This window comes from Buceros rhinoceros, unplaced genomic scaffold (assembly GCF_000710305.1).
Source record: "Buceros rhinoceros silvestris isolate BGI_N320 unplaced genomic scaffold, ASM71030v1 scaffold11469, whole genome shotgun sequence".
NCBI classification, from domain to species: Eukaryota; Metazoa; Chordata; class Aves; order Bucerotiformes; family Bucerotidae; genus Buceros; species Buceros rhinoceros.
The window spans coordinates 1-17,548 of record NW_010430978.1 but is presented as its reverse complement, the minus strand read 5'-3'; positions in this window follow the sequence as shown (position 1 = coordinate 17,548).

Here is a 17,548-nt window from a genome sequence, read left to right as displayed (position 1 = left end):
ATTCCTGCACACCACACTCTGCCCTGCGCTTCAGAAGCAAACAGCAGAGCAGCACATGCAGGCAGAGCATTTCAAGTGTCACTAACATTGTTTGCAGGATGATAGCTTAAACTACGTCTGGAAGAGATGAGAGACACCAAAAAAACCCCCACAAAACCCCAGACTGAGTGCAGGAGGTGCCTTACGCCATTCTTACCCTCAGTCTGAAGGGGACCTGAGTCATTCTCCAGCTCTGGTTTATTTTTGGCAGTGGGTTCATGCAATGTGGTTGCCCAAACAATTTATTGCTGGATTTAGAGTGGCAATTAATGGTTAAAACTAGTGCCAGAAAAGCTTGTGTGTAGTCTGGAGCAGCTGTAACTACTGCACCGGCGCATCCCCTTGCACGGGCTGCTGACCTGACCGAATCAAGAGTTCAGTGGTTTTACATATTAAACAGAGCTGTGTTTTGATGCTGATCCCAAAAGGCTTGAGGGTGTACACGCGAGACACCAGCAGCATTTAGTACAAACATTTCTTTCAGCTGAAGTTATGAAGAAAGGCAAACCACAGTTAGGGGTGTAGTGGGCACAAACCAAGTCCTTTGCTCACAGAGATCTGCTCGGTTGCACCAGAACAGCATCTCCCTGCAAGAAAACCCCTCCAGGAACTTCCTCAGAAATATTCTGGTTAATGCTTTAGGTCAAATGCAAAGTTCACTCACGGGACTCAGAGGAGGAGAAAAGCGTGAGTCCGGGATGGAGCTGGTTCCACAGCGAGCGCTGGGTATTGCAGAAACCAGCTGCCAGGACTAAGATATTAAAACTGTGTCCTTTCCTCCCCCTTGCCCTTTTATTCTTGCACATAAAGAAAGCTTTTATCAAAGAAAGGTCAAGTCACCCAGAAGTTCAGACTGAAAGGATCCAAGAAGAGAACTATTTATTTTTAGATGGGAGGACTGCAGTGAAGTATATCACTCTCTTCCCTCCTCTTCCTCTCCAGCTCTGCTCAGGCGGTCACGCAGTTCTCCTGCGTTAACAGACACCAAATCTTTCACCCCATTTTTATTTATCCAACACATAGCATTAAAGTGACAGACCAAGATAAGATCCTGAGCATCTCACGTTAAATCTAAACACAGAAAAATAACTCCACTCTGGCCCACAGAAACAAGGAGCTGGAAAAACCCTAGAATGGGAATGTCACCTCAGACAGATGCTGCAGTTCCCCAGAGCACTATCTGCAGCGCCTGGTGCATCCAACTTGAACATCTCCAGCGTAATCCGTAGGAACTGTGGCAGAACTACAGGAAACAAAGCCCAGGCTCTAACCTAAAGTATTAGGGAAGGAGGTGGTACTCCAGGATTAAAATCAGATCTTTCGAAGTGAGGAGTTTGTCAGGTCTTTTCAGGCCAGACAGAAATGTGAAGAGGTTTAAATCAACAGGAAGAACTCAGCAAGACTCCAGAACCAAGTAAGGGGGTTTTACGGAGACAGAGACGAGCACCACACTGCTTTACGGTGCTGGGAGATCAGGTGGTGGTAAAGCCTCAATCATTCCATCTTCACAATAGTTCACAAGGCAGAGGGTAAGTCACCCAGAACAGGGCAATATAAACATCACCTTCGGCAACAATAGACAGGACAGAGCAAAACCTGGGCAATGCTAGAGCCGACCACTGCCGCTCTCCAAGCCCTGTGAGCTGGGGTTTAGGTGACAACTCCAGGAGCCACGAGGGTTCACTCCCCGCTGTGCTACATGGCCTTGGGAAGCACTCTGCTCCCAGACCTCAGTGTTCCCATCTGCAAAACGGAAATCCAGCGCTGAGAGAAGTGGAGGACAAAGCCAAGTACGACCTATGGACAGCGTGATTTTGGGCTGTTTCTGATTAAAGAGAAAAACAGATCCCAGCACAGGAAGGAGAATGCTGCATTACAAGTTTCCAACAAAGCTCTGAGAAGGTCTGGAGCCAATTCAACTACCACCACCGGTGTTTTTTCCCTCCTCCAATCCTCCCAAAACCCCTCGCATCAAAGACAGGTTTGCTTTTATATTAGCAGTCTCTTACAAAAGCAAACTTCTCCCATGATTACCCAGGTGTCACGTCCCTCTTGCAGCACCAGTGTAGCACTCTAATGATGTTTGTGATGCATCTGTTCAAGGCAGTTCAGACTGAACAAGAAGTGAAGAAAAGCTCTGAAAGTGGCAAAATCTGCTCAGTTTAAACTGGTTCTTGGGCTCAGTCTTCTTCTGCTCCATGACTCAGCAAGTGCTGTAGCCTTTTAAATACAGCTTCCTGTTTGCAAAAACTGCTGAATAAAGCACATTGCTTTAGGTCACAATAAAACCCAACAGGTCCTTTAAACAAGACCAAATTTGTCCTCCTGCTTTTCCATTTATTTCTTCCGGACTGTAGTAACTTTACTCACTAAACCATCCGACACAGTGGGCTGGAGTGAAGGCCAAGCCAGCTAAAGAACAGCTCAATATTTTCAAGTCACAGGGTGACTCTTCAGAGCTGATTTATATGGTCTCTCACTTTTCTGGACTACAGAAGCACCCGCAGACTTCAGGGACCAGAACTCTTAAGCAAGCAGAGGAGGGAGCAGCTGCTGCTGCCACCATGTGTATTTCCATATCCATCACTAAATAGAAAAGGCACAACACTGGTGCTGTCACTGCTTTAGAGACAAGAAACCAGGGTGCATGAGTGGCTTGGCCCAAGGTCACAGAGGAAGTTCAAAGCAGCTGAGAACTGGTCCCAGATGTTTGAAGACTCAGTTCAATGCCTTAAGGGACAAAGGGCAGTTGGGCTGGAGGCGGATGAACTCCTAGTCCACTGCCTGGGGGACATCACCAGAGAGTCAATACACACATCTTGGCTATTAATACCCATATGACTAGATTCTTGCAGTGCAAACACAACCCTCTTTTGGTATTTCCTGCTTACACACTGGTCATACAAACAACTCCAGCACTTGGGTTTAGAAAGCACACTTACGTGTGTCTGGAGAGCGAGAACGGCAGTGCTCCTCCCGTCTCGTCATCAGGACGGGTCACAGTGTGGTGGGGCTCACAGTGGAGCTGCGACCCCTTTCCTGCCCACCTCAACCACCAGATAACACAACAGCCTTTCCAAAAACAGACTGCTGATGCGAGACTGGAGATTAAAGAGGAGTATTCCTGGGCCAGGGGAGAACGTGGCCAGATCCCAAGCAACACTTTCTCAGTCCCTCTTGGCAGGCTTCAGGAAAAGCCATGGAGAGCAGGCAGGTTAGAATCCAGCTATCGGATGAGGCTGTGAGGAAGCCAAAGCAGCGATCTCTGGCTTCTACACCCCTCAACTTCTTTCTCCAGATTTTTCTTTGCTATAAGCAGTCAGTTGGGACAATTGCTCGCACCCCAGACTCGCTGGCTGCCCTGTTGCTATACCCTTGCCCACACTAGCACCCCCCAAGACATTTCACATCCCCCTTTTCTCTCTGTTTAGCAGATTCCTTCTGAACCCACCTGTCCCCCAACCCCATGAACCCAGGAACACACAATCTATGCATCTACCTCATCCATTTTGATCATGCCCAAACAGTTTGTAGACACCTTCTTCAAAGGGAGCTTAATTTTGCTGTCACTTCCAGCTTCTCATAGAACACCTGACAAAAAAGTACTCTCTGCCTTTGCTAGGAGTTTCCACTAACTGTGGCTGAGTTAGCTCTACGAGCACAATATTTAAGAGCTTGGTATTGTCATTTTACAGCGGTGGCATCTTACCAGTTAGAAAAACTCATACTACAGAAAATGGGGGTGGCCATTTGATATAGGGGATAATTACATAATGCTTTGCAGAGAATCCAGGCATTTTAAATGCGTGCAGAAATCTTGCTTCACATTCCAGCCCTCTGCAGGAAGCATTTGCTGTATATAAAATTCTCCCACTAGCATTATTGCCTCCATTCTTCTATTGGAGGAAAGAAAGTACAGTAATTCACGTTCAGCATTTTGAATGTGATGATGTTGCCAAGCATTTTACTACCAAATACTGCAATTACCTTCTGCCTGATGGGGAGGAGCTCTGTTGAGGGCCAAGGGGCCGCTAAGCGAGATGTACCCACTGGTTTTGTTCGATTTGTGGTTTGAGTTTGTAACTGTCAAGGCTAAAACGCAACCTCATATGCTTAAATGAAAAGCAAGAAGCTGAATGATCTGAGCTAATACCACACATGCTTCTTAAGAGCTCTAGACTTGAGAAAAAAAAAAACAACTCCCACACATGTATAAGGAAGTGTCAGCAAGGGTGTCATCCACAGGTCACAGAGCCTGCAAGACCTCAGCAGAGCTGGAGCTCTCAGCCAGCTTCTCATGCTGAAAGAAGTTGGGAAGTTCGAGCAGAGCATATTCCCAAAGCTGCCGGGAGGAGTCATCATCATCATGATGGCTTGGCTTTGTGGACGAAGATTTGGGAAGGGCTTTACCCACACTTACTCCCAAAGCTGCCGGGAGGAGTAGGCAAGCGGTAAGTGACATTGATAAATCTCGACAGCAAAAAGAATCAGAAAAGGATAACAGAGCGTGAATGATTACTGGTAAATCAAAGAGCAGATCGGGGTGTGTGGGGCTGTCAGCTCTCCCACCACGGACACTGCATACAGGCCGCTCAGGAGGTGCAGTACTGAGTACATCACCTCAGACAGCCATGAGCTGAGACTGGCCACCTCTCCTCCTGCTGGAACTCCCCCTGTCCTCACTGCTGTGCCTCCAAATCTACAATCAGAGGCAGAGGGAGACCGCTGACCCCACGCACAAGAATTGACAGACAGGAGCACAGCAGCACCCCGCTGCTCCAGCATCTGCACAGACTTACAGACTGCTTTTAGCACTGTTCTCTTCCAGAAAGGGCCTACGATATGTGACAAATCGCCACCGAAGTGCTGTTTGTTCTGGGCTGCAAAGCAGCGATTTGCCTGGCAATTAACTCACAGGAGCAGGAAAGCAACACCTATAAGGAAAGAACATTGGGATCATAAACATCTGTGCAAAGCATCCAGTTTTCCAACATGAAAAGAAGGAAACCACTAGAGCAGACAAATTGATCCTTCTGGGATTTGAGCACACCATTCCAGGAAACGTGGACACTCGAGACATGGCACGTAGGTTAAAAGCAGAGTCAAGGGGCACATGTATTACACATGCAGCCACCGAACCTCGACACAGGAGGCTGGTAAGCAGCATTCCCACACCAACAAAGCTCCTTCTGCTCCAGGAGAAGGCCAGCGCCTCTGCAGAGGGGACGCTGTTAACATGGGAATGGCTCAGGCTTGCCATCAGCAGACGTCTCCACCTCGCAGCCACGGGATTCCTGTTGTGGCAGCCCAGGCAAAGCAGGACTCAATGGCAGAGGTACCAAAGCTATTTCCAGAGGTTCCCAAGGCAGCAGTGAGATCTGTCTCTCTTGCTCCGCAGTCAGAACATACCTCTCTGTATGGGAAACACGGGCTTACAGCAGCCAGAGCCAAGCCAGGCAGTCAGTCTATCCAGGAACGACTGTCTCCAATGAGAGCAAGCAGGTGAAAACACGCAGGACAGATATTGTAAAGTTGAATCCAGTGCCTGCTGGAGATGCTTTCCCCCACTCTAATTGCAGGCAGCTCTTTCCAGAAAATTCCTTTCAAGCGCACCAAAAGAATGCCCTTTCCCAGCACACAATTGCCTAACAAATCCTGAAAGCTGAACGCGGTGGAAGCCTGCCGAAAGTGGGATGTGGCAGCATAATGAAATTTCCTTGAAGACGCAGTGCCCTCACCTAAGAGCAACTTTCAGATTTATGGACGTGTACACAGGGAGAATTTGTTTATTTGGCAGCTGCGTTCGTGTATCAAACGAGTTTTATGGTAGTAGTAAGTGTTTTCAGCAGCTGTATCCACAAAACTCCCTTTAATGATTATGATATATAGGTCTTTGTGGCCAGCAAGCAGCTCTCCATGGCAGGGCATGCTTTCAAGACATTACACCTGGTAGCTGCAGTACTCGCACTTCCCAGTGGACTTTACATTTCAGATCAGGATCTCAGTGAAACACTCACCAGCTTCAGCGAATCTGAACTACACACCTGCGCCTTTTAACGGCAACTGCCACCTCAGCTTTCCTGGCATCCAAGTTTTGAAGAGAGACAGTTAAGTGAGAGAATGAGATTAAAACTTCATCATCGCATCAAGCATGCAAATTCACAGATATTTACCTAAACCACAGAGAGCAGGAGAACAAAGCTCCCACCTCTGGCAGGAAGGAGAGCGTGGCTGGAAGCACGACTGTCATGTTACGATAACAAAGTAGAATTGGGAGTGAGTTTTCACTATCGTGACTTTTTGATCTCCTACGAGCATCTGGATTTCTTTCCTTTCAAAATTTTGGCCAAAAGAAGTAGGTTTGGCACACGAGAAAAACAACTTGCTGCAGAGCAAAGCTGCCACACTGCCCAGTTTCAAACAGCGGGATGCAGAGCTGAGGTTTCCCAAGAGAGGAGAATCCACCTGTTCGGAAGGGGTGATGGTGGGAACGTGTCTTTAACGACACAGTGGAGACGACAATCCACCCCCACAGGTGTGCACCAGCTCCCTGTAGTACCTTCCAGGTTACTCAGCATGCTGAACTGTGAGACCAGATACGCAGCCCAAACAGATTAAAAGCTTTAATCCTTTTGCACTGAAGGAAGTACGTGTGGAATGGCTGTGCTAATTCCTGCAAGCAAGACAGAGCCCATGGTCAGCACAACTGAAAAAATATCTACTGGGGAACACCGATGCCACGTAAAGTCTGAGCAGCAAGACAAACCTCTGGCCTCTTCTCCTTCCATGTCCTCTACAGCATCAGGACCAGCACAAGAAGCTTCAAGACAGCCTTGAAAGCCTCAGGGTTTATTCTTTAGCACTTGCCAACTATTTGGCAGTGCCAACTTTGCACGTGTGGGGCACAAAAGTTAGAGCTGAATATGATGAAGATGGAGCCCAGCCCCTTCCTATACCCCACCAGATAAACTAGAGTCAAAGACTAAGTTTAACAAGGTGAATTTTCTCAGAGTCACAGGATCACAACCTCAAGTACAGGATGTAAGACAGACATGGACCTGCTCGAGCTGGTCCAGAGGAGGCCACGAGGATGATCAGGGGGCTGGAACCCCTTTGCTGGGAGGACAGGGAAGTGGGTTGGGGTTGTTCAGCCTGGGGCAGAGATGGCTCCAGGCTGATCTTATTGCAGCCTGTCAGTGCTTAAAGGGTTACAGGAAAGATGGGACAGACTTTTTACAAGGGCCTATAGTGATAGGACAGGGGGTGATGGGTTGAAAATTAAAGAAGGTAAATTTTGCGCCATGCTATGACTCTATGCCAGAATGGATGGGAAAAGTGGAGACTTTCTCACATGTCCTGCCCTTGTTAATGACCCAGCTGACATAGCACACCACCACAACCCAGTGCAAGAGTTGCTGGAGCTCAGGCTCTGTAATGGGGCTCAAGGAACCCGGCAGTGAGGGCAGAGCTACCGATAGGGATCCAGGTGAAAACACTCAGATTCAGCCCAACTCTCAGGTTGATGCACCACCAGTCACAGACCATGCCTGGCACTCCGCACAGTGCGAGATCTCAAGCTCCCACCCTCAAATGCTTCCACTTTGCCAGCTTGTGTTCAGCATGAAGCAACAGCGAGAAGAAAGGCTGCTAACAGCCCCAGCCTCATTGCCCAACACCAAGAGCCAGCGGGAGGTTAACAGCGTGCTGCAAAAAAGCCAACATTTCAGCCAGTGGAGCAACACTGTGCAGCAACTGCTCCTCTAACGGCCAAACTGTCCCTTCTCTATGTACAGAGCAGAACCACTCGCTACCCAGACACGGCCACCAGCTAAGAGCTGGCAGCAGGAAACCTGCACGAGTTTTCAAAGTGACTGCAACCCCATGAAGGATCTGGTCAGGACCTGTAAGAGGCAAAAGCGAAGCTCATCTCTTCCTCCCCAAACCAGCCGAGCAACTCCCACTCCTCATTTCCAGGGGGAGGCTGTTTTGGGCTGGTACAAGACCTACAACATCCACATGTTCAGCCTCTGGGTTTAACCTCTGGGCTGCAGCTCATGCTAGAAAGGAACAAGACAGGGTTGGCATCGCTCACAGAAACATATCCATCCAAGCTGAAATTCCCCACGAGGAAGAGGGCAGCCCTACACGTACAGATGGCTCCCGGCAGTGGAAATGCATTTCTTTAAACTTAATGTCTGGTGGGGGGGTGACAGGGGGCTCTGTCACCTGCGTATGCAATGGCAGACAGAAAGGACGGGTCACGCGTGCATGTTAGTCTACATTAAAGAACCGCTCCGAGCAGTGGGCAAACTAAATAGCTGCAGGAGAGGCAAAATAACCAGGTCTGCTTTGAGTGCATATGCTGCCCTTTATTCTTAAAAGCATTACAGACACTCGCTCTGCAATCTGCTCCCATTGCGGAAGTGTTTCCAGCTGATTACATGCAACGGAGTGGAGTTCGCGTATGACATAGGCTCTACATGCTGGCACTGACAGTGGGGGCCAGACCTAAACAAAGCTTTTCTGAAAGAGGTGCAAAAACCGTCAGTCACCAAGATAGGGAGAGCCAAGCAGCATCTCCAGGGGAGCGCAACCAGGAGCTTTGGTTTCTGATGTGCACGGTGCCAGGAGCAGCCCCTCTCAGCCCCAGCATGTTGGCAGGGGAAGAGAAGGGAAAATGAAAAGGTAATATCAAAGCGGCATCACCCACAGGTCCTTCACATCCTGCATCTGCCTAGATGGGGGTTGGAGGAATGAGCAAAAGGAAGCAAAACCTTCCTGCAGAAATTCAATAAAGTGAGCAGCGTGATGAATGTCATATAAAACAGCCTGGAGCTGACAATATCCCAGAGTGCGAACTGGAGCTCGCAGCACTGCTAAGGTAAGCATTCCTCGCTCTCCACTTGGAGCTAAGCTCTGTTCCCACAGAACTGGAGGAGATGCAACTGAGTGGAAGTAAATACAGCATTTAAAAAAAAAAAAACAAACTGATGCGGAGAAGATTAGCAGAACACATGTAGATGGTGCAGGCTCCCAGGTTCTGCTGAAGCACAATTCCTTGAAAACGTGCAAGCCTCTCCCTTTGCCTTCCTTCCACCCAGCACTTCCAGGGAAACGGAAGCAAGCTGCCTGGGCAAACACAAATTCCCTGTCAGGAATCACCACACAACTCATGCTGCAGCACTAAGCTGGCTACAGCTGGCAACCTCACACTTTATTTTCCATCCCCCTTTTTTGTTTGCGAGATGGTTTAACAAGGAGACGTGACAATCAACCGATAGAAACAGAGCATCGTGTCTCGAGCTGTACATGTCCATCCGCACTGTTCCTTTCTGACAGACACACAAAAGGTCCAAGTTTGGAGTAAAAAAGTTGCCAAAAGGAACTTGTGCAAAACAAAAAATTCCACTCCAAAGACCTGCCCTCTCCCCAGCTCAGCTGCTCCATCTGGCCCCCGTGCCTTCCAGCCTGGGCAAAGCCACCTCCACCTCATGCATTATCATCATAAAGCTGCCCCAGCACGCTCACGTCCACAGCAAACCGGTTCTTCCTTTTCAGGCTGGTTCCTGCCTAGAACGGATGCCCAAAACACTGAACAATGACACTCGTGTCTGACCTGGAGTAGATGGAAAACAGGTAAATAGGGCAAGCGAAGCAGAGCCAGAGAATTACCCCTCCCCTACCCCAATTAAAAAGCCAATGCAATTATTTTGAGGCAATAACTGCATCTAGAGTGCACTTTTGCCTTAGGGAGGCTAAAAAAAGCGAGACGGATGCTCACCCAGCATCCCACCTCCCCTGTGACATTGCCAAGACCAGTGACAGGAGCACTCTGAATTTACGCTGCCATCGAAGGGCTTAATCGTTCAGACAGCTGGCAAGAGAGCACCTCGCACACCAGGAGGGACCCGCACGCCTTCAGGAGGGACTCACCAGGCGCTGATCCCAGCACATCAGGACAGGCAGGAAGAAATGTCAAGCTTCAGTAACAAGGAATCTTGTCAGTGTGACATCAAAGACCAGATGCAGTGGGGTGGGATAAGAGGCCCTCAAGGAAGAGAACGAGGGACTGGAGAATTAAGAGCCGCGACAAAGCTTCCACACTTCAGCATTTGGAGCAGACTTTGCCCTTCAACACAACCCTTCGCTCAGCAGTGAAGCCGTTGCACCCACACAGCTCCACTGAAGCTGTGCCAAACACCAGCGCTCCGGCTTAATCAGAAGTCCCTGAAGGCTCAAAGAAAGACACGGCCCAGCAAGACACCGACGGGCAACAACGCAGGACACAAACAAGGCAGCTACATACCACAGCTCTGACTCCAGACGGGATTCTTTCTTGATGAGCTTTTTAATTGGAAGAGCAAGGAACAGGGAAACAAGGGAGCAAAGACAAGCAAGAGGCAGAAGGCAAAGAAAAGTGACCCCGCATAGTCTGGGCTGGGGACACCAAGGACACACCTCAGCAGCCACGTTCAAAGTGCAATGCGATAAGCTCCTGCTCGTTCCTGGCATGTGTCAAGCAAACAGAGAAAGCATCAGCCTAAGACAACAGTTCTTAAGAAAAGCAGGATGGAGATTAAAAGGGACAACCTTTTACTCCAGAAGCATCTGAAATGCAGCCTGTTAAAAAGCGGGCACAAGTGTGAACAGCTGAGACAGTGAATTGTTTCTGGACCTTGAGATACTCCTATAAAATGGTCATTCCTTGTTTACGCTGTCTGCAGAGCGAAGATAAGGCTAGAGCTGAAAAACACGGGTGTACAAGTCAGCCAGCCAAGAGCCATGTACGAAATGCTCCGGTCCTGCTCCAGAAGGGCTGTGGGGACAGGTAGAGGGGCAGGTACCACTGGCAGAGATGTCTGTGCACATCCCCAGCGTTGGCAAACTGAGCCAATAATGGAACAGTCAGCAAGGGCAGCTCCTTCCCACACATTCTGCCATACACCTTCAGCTTCCAGCTCTGTTTTTATCCACCTGCCAGATTTGATTTGCCCAAGATGACAAGTTGGCCTCAAATAGCTTTTTTTGTCACCAGGAAAAAACACATTTTCTTTGAGGAACATACAGGATAACAGGAACAACACAGGATAATATGTTCCAAAAACCTTAAAATATTTCTGCCCACTTATCTGAAAGCATATAAAAACAGCACTGGGCTGTTTCTCTAAATACAGTTCTCCCAGCCAGGAGCTACTTTTAGTGGCAGAGCCTTTCCCAGCCTAACATTTTTAATGTATGGCAGGAACGTCCACGTGCAAGTCAGACTACTAAATTACAAACTGACGCAGGGATAAAATTCTCCATTACTTCAAACAATTCTAGGATCAGTGCAACTTTATCCCAGCAAATAATTATATCTGAGCTGTAACAACATACCCCTAGAACTAGCGGGGTGCTCAGACATTTCGGATGGCTTCAAAAGCTTACCCGCCACCAAGGGGACAGCTTCGAGCTGGAAAGCACAGCCTCCTCTCCTCAGACAGTGGCTCTGCAGAGCTCAGAGCAGCACTGAGGACCATGAAATGGCACCCAACTTTCCGAGGAATTCAGAAGAAAAAGCATGAGTGACTTGGAGAAAACCAGAACCTTCAATTACCTCGAACTGAGATAACGTCAGAGACTGAAAACACGAGCCTTGTGAAGCCGTAAAGGTCAATGCGGAAGAAAAAACAGCTACGTGTTGATGCAGATGCAAGTTAAATGCGACATTTAACATTCAGAAGTTTACTTGAAGATTCAGATTTCTTATATTTGTTAACCACACCTCAAAAGGTGACATTCACCCCATTTATCTTTGCAGCTGAAAAACTGGTTCCAGACGGTGCCAACCGCCGAGCCTGTGGCACAGCCCGCGGCACAGCGCCGGCCCGGCACTTCTGGACTCGGGAAATCGTTAGAGCCTAACAAGAGCAGCTCGGGTTAAAACAGCTGCACTCACGGGGATGAGTCTCCGGGCACTATAACAGCGATAACAACGAGAAGACAAAGGCAAAGAGCCACCTGCCTCTTTCCTGCACCGTTTTGAAGCTGTATTTACGTCTACAGTGCCTTTGGGCTCTCATTTCTAGGAACACAGGGCTGGACGTCTCACAGCAGCTCCCCACAGCCCAGCGGTTCCCAGCACAGGCACCGAACGCTGTGTTCAAATGACATCTTTCGTGCTGGACAATCAGAAAAACCTGCGGGTTGGGGGTTTTAACCAATTCTCCTTTTTAGGTCTTTATTTTCATTGAAAAGGAATGTCAAGGGCACATCCTGTTTCCCTCTTTCTGTGAAATAATTCCCGTTGAGGTTAAAGGAATTATTTCCGAAATGCCCAATCCAGCAGTAATTACAGATGTCCTCCACACACTGTGTTTTCAGCTGTTTCTCTCTCGGTGGAGATGAGCCATAGAAGTTCAGACATATGGCTTCAGACCCCACCAGGCAGAAAGAAGGCTGTGAAGAGCGCAGTGTCACAAGGGGAACACAAGTAATTTCAAATCACACCGAAGCAGTTACTAACGATGCTCCAAGACAACCAGAAGTCATCCACTGGGGAATCCCAGGATGGATCGAGGTCATTTAAACGTCTCTTATATGACAGCCAACAGTTTATCAGACTTAACACCATGCAGAGTGAAATCATGGCTTGAAAAAACACTGGAAAGAAGTACTAGCAAAAAACCCAAGTCCACAGGACACGCAGTCCCTTATTTAATTATCATCTGCTGGACTTCACAATCCTTGCAACAGAACTAAGACCAGAATGCAAAACTTCAAAGCCTCCGGAGTTCAAGGCTTTATCATAATCCTGTTCCTGCTTCCTAAAAAAATTGTGCTCATTTCAGAAACGATGAGCAGTCAGGAAGGGTCTGGGGAGCCCACCTGTACCACTGCACGGGCAGCCTTCAAACCTGACCGGGCACTGGGCTTCTTTAATCGCATTACACCATAAAACCAGGCAACTGGCTTTCGGATGCCAAACTTGAAAGGATTTCTCATAGTGCCTTAATTAGGATGAGGCAAAAGTCATATCACCTAATTTCCAACCCACTCCAATAGTCGATTTGAAAGACCACCTATGACATCTTCGGGTGTGCTTGGCCTAAAACCAGCAGGCAACGGGGTGAGATATAAATCTAGTGAGATAATGTATTTACATAATATTTATGGCACTCGCTTTAGACAGGGCTGTGTTGCTGCATCCTGAGTATGCAGCACTACAGACACTTCCTTATAGCTGAAACAAGCTTGAGGTTTATTTTTAAATGTAATTTCCCTTTAAAAGAAACCATATGTTTAAATAACAAGGGAAGGGAAGAGTGCTAATGTAATCTGGGTTTACCAACCTAAACAACACAAGCACAAGCTCCAACGTTCCTTAAGTTAACTAACACAGACTCTGAGAGCCCAGCAAGAGCTTGCACACACCCACCCCAGTGTTAAAAGCATCTTCTGTGAGTTCATTAACATCCTGCTACCTTCAGACATAGACACTGACTTTAAATCCATGCAAGGGACACGCCATCAAGGTCAAGAATGTTCATATACACACGGTGGTCTCACAGCATCTCAGGGCCTCACAAACATTTCAGCAGTTCACCTTTACCAACCAGGGGAAAAACAGCCACTTTAACAGCACGGTACGACAGCTAGGAGGCTGCTACAACCCCTAGGTTAGGCAAAATAAAGTCAAAACCTGCCCAAATCTACACACTGTACAGACAAAAATCTGTTCTTGACTCAAGCAGCCCAGATGCTCTACTGGACTTTCTCCCAGGACACAAACACTTATGGAAAACTCTGCCCTGGCATCCTGCTCCAGCTCACATTCAAGGAAATTTAACCCAGAAATTCACCCAGACTTCTCAAAGGCCACATCCAGGTTCACGCAAAGCTAGTCTCTGATAAACCCTAAGCAATCCTCACGCGAGCCATGGTGGTTCACTGCAGGACAAAGCCACGTTCAATTCAGGTTTAAAATCATGCACTTGATAGGACAAGTGCCCAGCTCCGGAGTGGCATTAAGGCACCGCCTTACTGTGCGCAGGGCATTTCCCCACCCGTGGGAGGGCGGCGGGCGGGTTCAGACACGGTCCTTCGGGACACAGACAGAAATAGCTCCGAGGCCGCAGCAGAGGCTCTCCAGGTTCCGCACAGAAAAGAGGGCACGTTCACACCAATTTCTTTCCAAATGCAGCTCCCATCTTCCTGCTTCCTGTCTTTAATTAAGCATTTTACCCCTTCATCGGTCTATCGAAGATCTTTCTTGTGCTGACAGCTGGTCCCGGGTGGACTAACATTTCAATGTCTGTTTTTCTCCCTTCTGCAGAGAGCAGATGTATTAGCTTCTCCAGTCTGTTGCTATAGAAACAAATCAATCCTCACCACTTTTATTTTTACCAGTTTCTGTGAATTAGGATTTATCTCGTTTCCATGACTAAGCTGTGCTCCAGAGCAAGCTCTTTGGGACAGTGCCAGTGCCATCTCAGCATGGGACAGGACCTTGTACCTGGTGTCGATGACAAGAGGCAATCACCCTTATTCAAAGGCACCTTCATTTCAAGAGGACACTTCACCTTGAAACGATTCCCGTAGCCCATTACCAAGATGCAGCTGTGTATTTGTCAGAGTGGAAAAGCCAGAGGAGTGGATGGCACAGCCTGGAAGACCACAGACGTGCTGGGAAAGCTCAGCAGAGCACCCACTGGAAAGCTCAAGCACCTGCCAGATGTCAAGCACTCGAGCTTCCTGCAGGCAGGAGGTTCACTCGCCTTCAGCGAGTCCCCGCAAAGAGCTGCAGACGCAGGCTGAGCTCAGCCCAGGGTAAGCTCCTGTGAAAGGCGAAGGGCTCACATGGGAGTCGAGGCCTTAACACGTTATCTGCCACAGCCAGCAGAGCAGCCCCTCTGGTGCTATGATGGAAGGAGCTCAGCTTCCAGGAACTTGTCTTATCCTTGGCCAAGTGCCGCTGGGAGGGGGGTTTCCCCTTTGGTCTGAGGTGAATGCAGGTGGAATCTGCCTGTATCACCTCTACTCTACATCACATCTTTCTCTTACGTCTTCCATATACTGCTTCTCCTTCGCTCTCACTAAAACAACACATTACAATAAAAAACCCCACACTGGATGAACAGTTTCTTGGCTCGGCCATTCTTAATACATCAGATGCTGTTTCATACATTCAGCTTTAGGAAGTTCAGCTCTCTGCCAAGCTGCCTCAATCAGCCAGAGTAGCGTCGGACCCACGTCATCAGGCTGAGCAGCTCCATTTCCACAAACACATGCTCTTTGGGCAGCGTGTACACAGACACGAATTGTTGCAGCAGGACCAGAGCTCTCCAAGCAGAAGGGGAGGGAAAGGCAGATCCTGTTCCGCACACTGTCACCTGCAGGTTTCTGCCATTTCCCTCCCATTGGATCTCGGAACTATGCAGCCTCACAAAACTTTTCTGTTACGTCAGCCAGCTGGAGTGATTCACCCTGGCACAGCCTCACCACAGCGCAAAGGAATGTCAGGGAAAGGAGATGGGGAGGGCAGGACCACCGCTCTTAGCCACTAACTGCAGGACTGGCTTAGCTGTAACCTGCAGATTTTAAGTGCCAAAAGCCGTTTGTTGAATATTCAGCGTCCAGCTGAACTCTGTGTAACTCCCACCTTTGAAACACAGAGCACTCTGGATGTACTCAAATCTGCAGTGACACTTCTGCAGACAAAACTGGAGGGGAACAAGGCAATGGAAATGTCAGGACCTCGTTGCTTAGACACCTCGTATTTGTTCACGCTCACAGCTGTGGTTCTGGTCTTGCAATTCCTACACAGAGCTCAACGGCAGGACAAGAAGTTAGGGTGTGCAGATCCAGCAGGGAATCTCATAAACAGTCCACTCAAGTCTCACAGCATCCACTCTGCCACCAAGGTAAACAAAGAAATCCCTCTGTGTGAATGTGCCGAATGCAGCTGCTGATTTCAGCCAGCCCTGAAGATCCAAGGTGCAGATTTCCAGGCTGCACCTCGAATTTAACCAAAGCGACAGTACCAAGCCCAAACCACTCCTGTGGACTGAGCCCAAACCTGGTGTGTGCCCGGGGAACAACAGGAGCTGTGAAATGATGCTCCTGGGAAGGAGGGTAACCTAGCAATGGAAAAAAACACTCTGGGAGTCCTGCCTCCTCCGCTCTGCTCCTGTCCCAGCATGGCGTGGGGATCCTGTGGCGATTTAAACCCTGGAATCCATCAGCAGGCAATAACTGTCTGGGTTCTGACATCCTCAGCACAATCTAACCCTCCTCACCCAACATCCTGACCCATCTAATGCTCCTCACACCGTGTCTTAGCATCCAGGAACTCCCTCATGGAGTCTTTGAGGTAACCTGTATCAGCATGCAGGTATTTCCACAGCCTCTTTGGCACTTCCAAACTCCTCATTGAGAAACTCTCAAAGCAAAGCAAAAACTCAGCCCATGTGTTCTCACCCTGTATGACATAAACAGGTCGACTCTGCCACGAGAACAAGTCCCAGGACACCGGAGGACTCGGCACATGGGTGAAGGCTGATGGGAAGTCCATAGCCAGAAGACTTCATCCCAGCCTGGACACCTGCCTGCATGACAGAGCCCACCCTGGACTCATCAGGCTCAGCGGTCTCGAGTCACTACCCTCACAGTTAACACCTCATGTCGACAGAGATTTCTGTGCGATGTGCTGCGCTCGGAGCATTTTGCTGGAAGGCTGCGCCACTTCAATCGATTCTCATCCGCTCCCAGCTCCTCACCCAGTTAATTCAGCTCTCGCACACCCTCCGCAGCACCGCTGCGGCTCCCTTCAACTTCTAAGCACCTCTTCTGCCCCCCAAGCCCAGCAGCACCATCTCCCTGTGGCCACAGCAGGGAAGCCTCTGACTGCGCACGGCACATCTGGAAGGAAGCAGGACAGAGCTCTCCCAAGGGACTTCCACAGAAAGGAAAACCACCTACACAAGACGATTTTCAGATGTGCTCCGAGCAAGCCTTGGGTGCTACATAAAAGGCAGCTCCTCCTCTTAGCAGCGTCCACAGCTTCAGTGAGCAAAGCAGGGCACAGCTAAGGTGGCTTGTCCAAGGTCCCACAGCACAAAAACCCCAGACACAGCCCTGATCACACAACCATGCTGACCAAAGCAAGCAAATCAAATGTTCCAAAGCTGAATTAGAAGATCACACAGATAGAAAATGCTTCAGAGTCTCTGCCAATAATTGCAGCCTTCCTGAATTATTTAAAAAGTGCTTAGAAAACAATTCACCAAAAAGAGCCGGAGCACACCTAGCGCCTGTGGCGCTAATCCTCAGCAGCACCAGCGCTCGGTATCTAATTAAAGAGAGATCTGTCCTGCTCTGCTGTTTGCACGGCAGGGTGTGAAGTGGAGGAGAGTTTAAAAGTGGGTGAGAGATTATTAATCACAGCACCAAGAGGAGGGAAAGACCAGTTGTGAGATTTCCAACGCAGCCTTGTTCCATGCGAGGTAGTGACAAGGAGAGGTCAAGTAGG